Raw genomic sequence first — 11,136 nt, forward strand, 5'->3', positions numbered from 1 at the left:
TCAGAAAATAGTATAAAATATCCTGGGAGGACACAAATAACAGCAATGATGGAGAAGGAATTTGGTAATTAATAGAAGAAACTAACAATAAAGGTGTTGATGGAAATACTAGAACATTTATATTAGGGAAGGCTGGAGAACTAGTAACAATAACATTAAAGGTAAAGGTAAAGGTTCCCCCGCACATGCGTGCTAGTCGTTTCCGACTCTAGGGGCCGGTGCTCATCTCCGTTTCAAAGCCGAAGAGCCAGCGCTTGTCCGAGGACATCTCCGTGGTCATGTGGCCGGCATGACTGGACGCCAAAGGCGCACGGAACGCTGTTACCTTCCCACCGGAGTGGTCCCTATTTTTCTACTTGCATTTTTACGTGCTTTCGAACTGCTAGGTTGGCAGAAGCTGGGACGAGTAACAGGCGCTCACTCTGTTACACGGCAGTCGGGATTCGACCCGCCAAACTGCCGACCTTCTGATCGACAAGCTCAGCGTCCTAACCCACTGAGCCACCGCGTCCCTAACAATAACATTACTAATGATCAATTACTACATCAATGTCCTTGCTTTCCTTTCCAAACTAATGTCAGAATACCTGGTCTCTTCCTCTTCTCTAATTATATCAACAATTATATAAAAATGTCACAGATAGGTCTTATCCCTGTTTGGACCCACTTACATGAATCCATGTGACAGGTTTTTTTGTCATGTTCCCTGTGATTTGGCTTTCACTGGTCCCCAGTCTGTGATATCAACATAAATTGTTCTGATGCCAAAATGACTACATCTATGGTGATATCAACAAAATCCACCATTATGAATTGACTTTTCTCTGTGTAATATTCAGAATTTTATTGAGCTTCTATAAGACTAACTGCATACTCTCTATAATACAGAGAAAAAACTATAGCAATGACCAACAAGCAGTTGCAGAATTTTCATCTCACACTTGAGGAGAGAGAGAATAGAATAGAGCTGGAAGGGACCTTGGAGGCCTTCCAGTCCAGTCCCCTGCTCAAGCAGGAGAACCTATACCATCTCAGACAAATGACTGCCTAGCCTCTTTTTAAAACTCTCCAGTGCTAGGACTTCCGGGTGGCAAAGCTCCGTTGACGGCAGCCATTTCGGCTGTCAGCCCCGCTGTCTCTGTAGAGCCGCCAAAAACAGCGACGACCAGCTGTTTGGCAGCTCGGAAGCCTGCTCCTTGGGAGAAGAGGAGGGGGTGAGCGCCCAGGCAGGGGTAGAGCTCCCTCGGACCGCCAGAGTTGAAACTCTGGTGGTTGAAGTGTTGAGCCCCCCCCCCGCAGCCTGAGTTTGCTCCGGACTCCGGGATGCCTCTGCTCCAAGGCTTTGGAGCAGAGCAGGACGCTGCAACCATCCCTGCCTGCGAGAGTGAACTTTGGATTACTTGGATGCAGGCAGAGCTGTGCAGGAGAATACTGTCAGAGCAAGTATTTGAACTTTAACTCAATAAACTTTCTGGAGACTTTTAAAAGTGAAAGTTCGGAATAGAATTAAGTGGGTGAAAATGGCTGCCAAGTCAACTAAACTTCCTAGAAGCGCGGGGCCTTCGCCAGTTCAGCAATCTTCATTACAGGCTTTAATGCCCCCCCCTCCGGCACCCGCACCAGCCTTGACAATAAAAGATCTGTAGGATGTTTTGCAAGAGGCTTTGAAAAAGCAATCTCAGCAGTTAGCTGAGCTTATTGAGGAGAAGAATACAGAAATAAGGGCAGACATCTTACTTGCATTTCAAGGCATGGCTGTTTGTATTGAACGTATGGATGAGAAAGTGGAAGAACTTAGCCAAAATAATATGAGATTAGATGCCAAAATGATGGATGCTGAAACAGTGATGGAAAAGATTGACGACGATTTATTATTGGTCCAGCATAAAGAAATGGAGTTTGCTGTGAGAATTAGAGGGTTGAAGGAAGACCCTAAGGAAAATTTGAAAAAAGTAGTTTCAGAAGCTCTTGAACAGGTTCTGGGGCACTCAGCAGAAGATGTTATGGTGGATATAGATAAAATATTTCGTGTTAATTCCTGGATTGCAAGACAAAGGAAGCTACCTAGAGATGTCGTGGTTTATTTTACAAAGAGAGCAATTAGAAATGAGGTTATTCAAGCCTTTTATAATAACAAATTTACAGTTGCAGAGCAAGAAGTTCTAATTTTAAAAGAGATCCCTCCAAGAATTTTAAGGAGAAGGAAAGAATTTGCTTTTTTGGCAGAAGAATTAAGAAGACGGGATATTTAGTTCAGATGGGAGATCCCAGTAGGTATGGTGGTGATGCACGCAGGCACGAGATACCGTCTTCTCACAGTTTTACAGGCACGTGATTTTTATTCCAATATTTTGAAGGCAGGCCCCATACCATTTCTGGAATCTAAAAGGAAGAATGGCGAAGGAGAGCGTCAACCACAAAGTGACAGTGTACAAGGTACTGAAGGAGTTATGCAGTTGAAAGATGGAGAATTCCAGAAAGCTACAGGAGTGGATCAGATTTCAGTACCAATGGAGGAGGTCAGAGACCAAAGAATGACACGCGCTGCAGCTAGACGAATGAGACAAGAGCAAGAACAGCAGAGAGCTATGATTGCATCTCAAAAACTTACTTACAGTGAAGCAGTGGGAGGAGTGAAGCCAAAGAGAGTGCAGGTGATGTTGGAAGAGGCGCTCCAAAAGCTTCAGGTCGCAAAAGATGGCGACAAAGCTTCTAACTTGGAATGTTAATGGTCTAAATTCACCACATAAGAGAAAGAAAGTATTTCAATATCTAAAGCAATTTAAAAACAATGTTATTTGCTTACAGGAAACACATATTTGAGCGGCTGATCAAAAGTACTTGGTAAACTTTAGGTTGGGTACACAGTTTACTGCTTCTGCGCCTGATAAGAAAAATGGAGTTGTTATTTATGTCAAGAATACTTTAACTGTGAGTTTAATTGAAGCAGACAAACAAGGAAGATATGTTATAATTAAATTATTAATAGAAGGCAAGAAAACGCTTTTGGTTGGATTATATGCTCCTAATCAACACCAAGGAGATTTTTTACAATTTATTACACAGCAAGATTATTCAGTGGGATTATAAATCTTGTATTTTTATGGGAGATTAGAATGGCGTCTTGCATGTACAAATGGACAAGGGAGGTCTTTTTAAAAGCACGGCAAGTCATGCTAAACTGCCTAAATCTTTTTTCGAGATGAAGGATGACTTGGAATTGAAAGATGTTTGGAGAGAAAGGAACTTGCAAGAAAAAGACTTTACTTTTTTCTCTGACAGGCATCAATCTTTCTCCAGGATCGACTTTGTATTAATTACTAATGATTTTTTTTCTAGGATTAAGAAGATCAAGATTTGTCCAAGAACTATATCTGATCATAGTCCAGTATGGTTGGAGATAGAAAAAGATAATGGAGACAGACGGTCTTGGTGTTTAAATGAAAATTTGTTTAGATATCAGGAAAATGTGGAAGAGTATAAAAAACAGATGAAAGAATTTTTTAAAATTAATATGCATAAAGGTACTTCTATTGAGATGGTTTGGGATGCAAGTAAAGCCTATATGAGAGGTGTATTAATATATTTGAACAATAAACATAGACATAAATTGGAATTTAAGAGGAAAGAATTAGAGGATAAAATTAAGGAAAAAGAAAAGGCTTTAATTCTGAATCCATCTGATGGGAAGATCAAAGAGGTAATTACCTTACTAAGGGGACAGTTTGATATGTTAATGGCAGATCAAGTGGCAACTAACCTATGGTATGCTAGACATAACACTTTTTGTAATGCTAATAAACCGGGTAGATGGTTAGCTTACTTGTTAAGGAAGAAGCAAAGAGCTTGCAATATAGATAGAACATAAGGGTAAAGTAGTGTATCAGCAGAATCTTATTAAAAAGACTTTTGTTGATTTTTATTCTAAGTTGTATGCTAGAGATAAGATTAGAGATGTAGATATAGATGGATACTTGATGAATGCTAATATTCCTGTTCTTACGCAAGAACAAAAGGAAGGGATGAGCCAATTGATAACTGATGAAGAAATTTTTCTAGCAATTAAACAATTAAAAGTGGGTAAAGCACCAGGAACTGACGGCTTGACTGCCGTTTATTATAAAAATTTACAGTTAGAAATGGTGGAACCCTTAAGAGAATTGTTTAAGACAATTCAATTAGGAGGAGGAGTGCCTCCATCGTGGAAAACTGCCTTTATTTCGTTGATCCCGAAGGAAGATCAGGATGCTACCCAAGCTAAAAACTACAGACCAATATCGCTTTTAAATACTGACTATAAGATATTTGCAAAAAATTTAGCCAATAGATTAATGAAGGTAATGCAACAAGTGATTCATAGTGATCAAACTGGATTTATAAGTGGTAGACAAATGAAGAATAATGTGAGACATATTGTAGATCTATTGGAATTTTTGGAAAGAAATAATCAGATTCCCGCAGTGCTGATCTTTTTGGATGCGGAAAAAGCTTTTGATCAATTGGACTGGCAATTTTTGATGAAAGTATTAGAGAAAATGGAATTTGGGGAAAATTTTTTACAACCTATAAGGGCAATATATCAGAAGCAAACAGCTTGTATAATAGTAAATAACAGTTTGACAGAATCATGCAATATTGAAAAGGGTACAAGACAGGGGTGTCCGCTGTCACCTTTATTGTTTGTTTTAACATTGGAATATTACTGATTAAAATACGAGATTCAAATAAAATTAGGGGAGTTCAAATAAGAGATCAGGATTACAGATTAAGGGCGTTTGCAGACGACCTGGTTATTACAGTAAATCAGTTGGATTACTCAGTTGTAGAATTGATGGAGATAATAATGTTATATGGGAAAGTTTCTGGATTTAAGATAAACACACAAAAAACTAAAATATTGTCTAAGAATATGACTGTACCACAAAAGGCTGCTTTAGAAGAGCTAACGGGATTTGAAATAGTTAAAAAGATTAAATATTTGGGGATATATCTGTCAGCCTCAAATGTGAAGTTATATAAAAATAATTATGAAATGTTATGGGGAAAAATACAAAAAGAATTAGATAGTTGGAAAAAAATACAATTGTCTTTATTGGGAAGAATTGCAGCAGTGAAGATGAATGTTTTGCCAAAATTTTTGTTTTTGTTTCAAATGATACCTATACTTAAAAAGGATTTAAATCTGGAGGAATGGCAAAAAGGAATTAATAAATTTGTTTGGGCAGGGAAAAAGCCACGAGTTAAATTTAAGATAATGCAAGATACGCGTGAAAGAGGTGGTCTTAAAATGCCTAATTTTAAATTATATTATGAGGCTGCTGCTTTGTCATCGATAAGTGACTGGTTTAATTCAACACAAGGGAGATTATTAAATCTTGAGGGTCATGATTTGTTACCATATTTTCCGGCGTATAAGACGACTTTTTAACCCATGAAAATCTTCTCAAAAGTTGGGGGGTCGTCTTATACGCCGGGTCGTCTTATACGCCGGGAAAAAAAACAAATCAGTCGAGCGTCCCCGTTCTTGCAAAGCCGGGCCGCCCCGCGCAACCGAGCTATCTCCGGCACGGCTCCGGGACACGGCTGGGCGGGAGCGTCGGGCGGCTCTCCCCACGCGAAGGCGGCACTGCCCGTCGGCTCTTGTCCGTCGCAGAGGAAGCGAAGGCCCGACTGGCTCTGCCGGCCCTCCCGCTGCTCCCGCGCTTCTGCCGGCCCCCGAGGCGCAGCGTTTTCCGGGCAGCAGGCAGCACCGGAGGGCAGCCGCCACCCCGCCATGGCCGGCGCCCCTCCTGCTTCCCCCCCAGGCCTTGAACTTCTCCCATTTGGCGCAGGGCGGGGCAGCTCCGCCCGCAGCCTCTTTTTCATGTGCCGCTTCCCTCTCACCGTCGGCCGAGGTGCGCTCGGCCCGGGCTCCCAGTCCCTCTTCCCGGCCGGCTTCCCGCCCTGCCCCTCATGGAGCTGGACTGGGCGGGAAGCAGGCGCTGGGCCATCCTGCCGCTGCCCCTCAGCACCGCGCTCATGGTGGCTGCCTGCTGGCTCATCTCGGCCAGCGCGGAAGTGCATCCCCGTGGGGGGGAGAGCGGTGCTGGTGACAGGTGAGTCCGGCAGGCGCGAGGCCCTCCCCTCGGGCAGCGGCAGGATGGTCCAGCGCCTGCAGGACGGCCAGCAGCCCCATGCGCAGCAGCAGCCGCCAGCTCAGCAACAGGTCCGAGCGCAGGAGCCGCACTGCCAGGCTGCCCAGGAAAAGCAGCCACACCGAGAGGCTGCACGCCCAGTCCAGCTCCATGAGGGGCAGGGTGAGAAGCCGGCCGGGAAGAGGGACCGGGAGCCCGGGCCGAGCGCGCCTCGGCCGACGGTGAGAGGGAAGCGGCACATGAAAAAGAGGCTGCGGGCGGAGCTGCCCCGCCCTGCGCCGAATGGGAGAAGTTCAAGGCCTGGGGGGTGAAGCAGGAGGGGTGCCGGCCGTGGCAGGGTGGCGGCTGCCCTCCAGCGCTACCTGCCGCCCAGGAAACACTGCGCCTCGGGGGTCGGCAGAAGCACGGGAGCAGTGGGAGGGCCGGCGGGGCCAGTCGGGCCTTCGCCTCCTCTGCGACGGACAGGGAGGGCAGGGCATGTAAGTATTTTCCGGCGTATAAGACAAAAAACCTTGAAAAACTTTTTAAAAGTAGGGGGTCGTCTTATACGCCGGGTCGTCTTATATGCCGGAAAATACGGTATTTGGTTGGCATGCATATTTATTGTATGATAAGAAGGTGGATAATGTGTTTAAGATACATATTTTAAGGTATGCTCTGTTGCGAGTTTGGAAAAAGTATAGACATAAGTTAAATTATAAGATACCAATTTGGGCAATACCTAAACATGCAATAGAAAATATAAATGTGGGATTCAAACAGGATGAGACTACATATAAGCAAATTTTAAGTCTAGAAAGGAATGTATGGCAATTAAAGCCATATAATATTTTAAAAGAAGAAAAGATTGTACAAACTTGGTTTCAGTATGGGCAATTACAGGCAAGATGGAAAGAGGACCAGAAAGCTGGCTTTTCGATGACTGATGAAAATTTGGTAAAACAAATTAGAGATCAAGGTCAAGCACATATTAAAAGGATATATAATGCATTGATAGAAATTGACTCAGAAACGGAACTTGTTAAAGATTGCATGATAAAGTGGGCCCAGAATTTAAAAGAAGTTATAACAATGGACACTTGGGAAAAGATCTGGGTTAGAAATGTAAAATTTACACAGGCCCAAAACTTAAGAGAGAATTTTTATAAAATGTTTTATAGGTGGCACTTAGACCCTAAAAAATTAGCAAGTATGTATCCAAACTGCCAGCCCAAATGTTGGTGGTGTGGTTGTGAGGATGCAACATATTTTCATATATGGTGGACTTGTAAAAAGGTTAAAGCTTTTTGGATTAAAATTTGGTGGAATATGCAAAAGATATTTAAGAAAAGGATAAAGTTTTCCCCGCAATTGTTTTTATTGGGTATTATTACAGATACTACTGTAATAGACACTAAGTTGATGTTGAATGTAATTACGGCGGCAAGACTTTTAGTTGCACAATACTGGAAGAAGGAGGAATTGCCGACCATAGAAGAGTGGACTTTGAAAGTTTCCAATTTGGCGGAAATGGCAAAGATTTCGGCATATTTGAAAGATCAATTGCAACAGAGATATATTGTGGAATGGAGAAGATGGATTGAATATATTCAGAATAAATATGGGACTAAAAAGTTTCAGTTAGCATTTGAATAAGTAGTTGATTTTTATGATGTATGCAGTGCTTTTTTTGTAAAAGAAAAAGGTGCTGGAACTCACACGTCATACAACCCGCCTTGCCTACAATACAAGGTTCCATCCAAAAAAGGTGCCGGAACTCCGTTCTGAGCGTTCTATGAGAAAAAAAGCCCTGGATGTATGATTAGTCATTTGTTACTTTATTAATATTATGACTATGGAGAGTTAAAGTCCGATAGAACTTAATGTGTTATTTTTGTTGTTAGCATATTTTAGTTTATGTTTGTATTATTATACCCTGTATTCAGCTCTGGGAAGTCGGGGAGGGGGGAGGGGAGGGGAGGGTTGGGGAGAGGGGAGGGGGAGGAGGGAGTTTTTTGTATTTAAAAGTGTATTGTAAAACTTTTCAATAAAAAAAAATCTCCAGTGCTAGAGCACCCACGATTTCTGGGGGCAAGCTATTCCACTGGTTAATTGTCCTCACTGTCAGGAAGTTTCTCCTTAATTCCAGGTTGCTTCTCTATTTGTTCAGTTTCCAACCATTGTTTCTTGTCCTGCCCTCTGGTGCTTTGGTGAATAACGTGACTGCCTCTTCTTTGTGGCAGCCCTTCAAATGCACAATGTTTGTTTTCTGTTTTCACCAAATTCTCTTCTGAAAGTTTTCGCCCACACACTGAAATGTAAGTATACATAATACTCATTTGTGTGTTTATACTTTCCCCCCTTTTCCTTGATTAGTGCATTTTTCAGCACATAATAGTCGGAAGTTATTTACTCCGCATACATTATTAAAGTAAAGCATTCATTTAATTGCCAAAAGCTTTAATTGCTCTAAACTTTTAAAAAGAAAGCAAGGAAACTACTGCTAATTGCAAACACAACTCAGGCAGGCAGATGGCAATCCATTTTGTGTTCCTTTCCAACTTTGCAGTGGCTTGGCTCACTGTGCCTATGGCCACACGACACTTTTAATTCTGATTCTGGCACAGATCCAGGAATGTCATTCTCCATCTGATTTAGATTTCTGGTCCTGTTCAGAATAGAGCAGCTGTCGACAACAGTCCTGGGACAGCACATAGTAAATAACATGGATCTTTCAATGTCTTTCAGTCTTTTGTGACAACTTCTCCTCTAACCCAAATCAAGGTCAATGGGCAAACTTTGTGCTCCCTATCCCTTTTGACAAGAAGGTATTTAATGTTAAACCTCATTCTCTGTCTTTTCTCCCCACTCCATAGTGGGAAGAAAATTTTAAATTTTCTCAAATTTACCGAGGCATGCTAAACTATCCAGACACTAAGCATGCTTGACATCTTTTAAAAAATATCCTCTAATCACTAAGGAGCATCTGCAAGTTAATTCAACTGAGCTGTGCAAATCCTTAGGTTCATATAAGCTTTCTAGTCACTAAAAAGTAATTAAGAATGACAGATTGTGCTAAAGTTGGATTGCCATGTTTGCAACTCATGCAAGCATTTATTGGATCACATATGAACAAGGGATCACTAAATAACAAAGCTGGAAGGCACCATTGAAATATTTACAGCTTAGGCATTTTCCATTTAATTAAACCAAATGTGCTCATATTAAGCTATACACCATCCCATTTGCACAAAATCTAAATAAACTCAGTTGTTTTATGCATGCCAGTGCTAAATACAATCAAGCTGGAAAGTCCAACTTTAACATATAATGCTGTAATTCTAAAAAATTACTATACATAGCAAGCTGAACAGAAAAAAAATCCTACAAGCATTCTCTGTTTTCTAGGGAAAGGGATGAGTGTACATTTTTATTTTGTATAAATTAAACTGGATAATTGGTTTGTTTCATTTTAGATGTGGAACACTAGAATTCCTACTCTAGATAAACATCCATAGGAACAGTTTAAAAGGGGGAAAAAGTTGATTTGGGTGGGCATTATAACAACTTTTGGAACTTTTAAAATGCAGTAGGGACTATCTAACCTCTGCCAGATGTTCTGTAGTGAAATATAAACTCTGATGGTCAATTCACAATTGACTCTCTGACTTTCTCATCACTAGTTAGGAAAACAGCCAAAAGGCTGTTGTGTAACAGCAAAAGTGTTTGTGTAATCTCTTGTCAACGATGTTTTCACACTTCAGTCCTGGAACATGCTGGATCTGTTCCAGTAGGCTAATAGCTTAGGCTGGCTCCCAGGATGCTATGTAACTGCTAGGACAACTCAGCAAGTTACCCAGGTCATGTTCCCTCTGCCCTGGAAAGGGACTCAAAGAGACAGAGAAGAAAAATGCTAAAGTTGTTATTTGTGAACTTGTTGATGAGACTGAAAGCAATATCATAAAATAGAACAGAAAATGGTATTGCCATTTAATTCAGTTTTTGTGTCCAAATAAGCACTCTCCATCCAACCATACTGATCTACATCAGAGCACATTGCAAATAAGCATATCCCAGGTCATTGATAGGGAAAGAAGTTTGAAATCCAGCTTGGAAATTAGCTGGGATGTGGGAGTTTTTACATGGTGAAAGGAAAATAACCTGGTATCTTATTTGTCCATTGTCAAAACAGCAAACAAATGGAAACTGACTCTCCCATCGAAAGGAGGAAATCATGAATTGCATAATTTGGGCAAAAAAAGATCAAAATTAAAATCATTGATTTCAGTACAAATAGGATTCACTTTTGATGCACAAGAGTCATGAAATCTTTCATAATTTATTTAAATGGCTTCTCACCTTTTCTACAATGTATTACTTAGCTGAATATTTTTGTTTTTGTGTATAATTGGCTTAAACCCAGATTTGCTGTGAACAAGCCAGAAAGTTTGCATATGTATGTGCACACTAGAAATATATTTATTCTGAATTCTAATTCCACTCCTTACAACTAAACTGATACTTTTCCTCTACCTAAGTTTTTCCTATTTAACTATCATAATATTCTAAGCATTTTTCCATTAATGCTATCAATTCATTAATGGCAAAAGCCCCTCCCTCTAGTCCATCAGCCACTCCTTAGTAACATTTAGTGTAAAATACAGATAATCCTTAACTAACTGTTCAACAGTTTGTTTAGTAACTGAAGTTTCAACACAGAAAAAAGTGAGCTATGACAATTTTTCATTCTTACGACTGTTATAGTATCCCCATATGATCAAAGTTCAGATGCTTGGCAACTGACTCATATTTATAATGGTTGCAGTGTCCTGGGATCATGTGATCACCTTTTATGATCTTCTGACAAGCAAAGCCAATGGGAATCTAAATTTACTTAACAATGGTGTTACTAATTTAAGAATTGCAGTAGTTCACTTAATAACTGTGGCAAGAAGTTTTAAAATTGGGCAAAAACAACTGTCTTGCTTAGCGACAGAAGTTTTCTCCATGATCCAGCGTTTGT

This window comes from Vipera berus (assembly GCF_964194415.1).
Source record: "Vipera berus genome assembly, chromosome: Z".
In the NCBI taxonomy this organism is placed as follows: Eukaryota; Metazoa; Chordata; class Lepidosauria; order Squamata; family Viperidae; genus Vipera; species Vipera berus.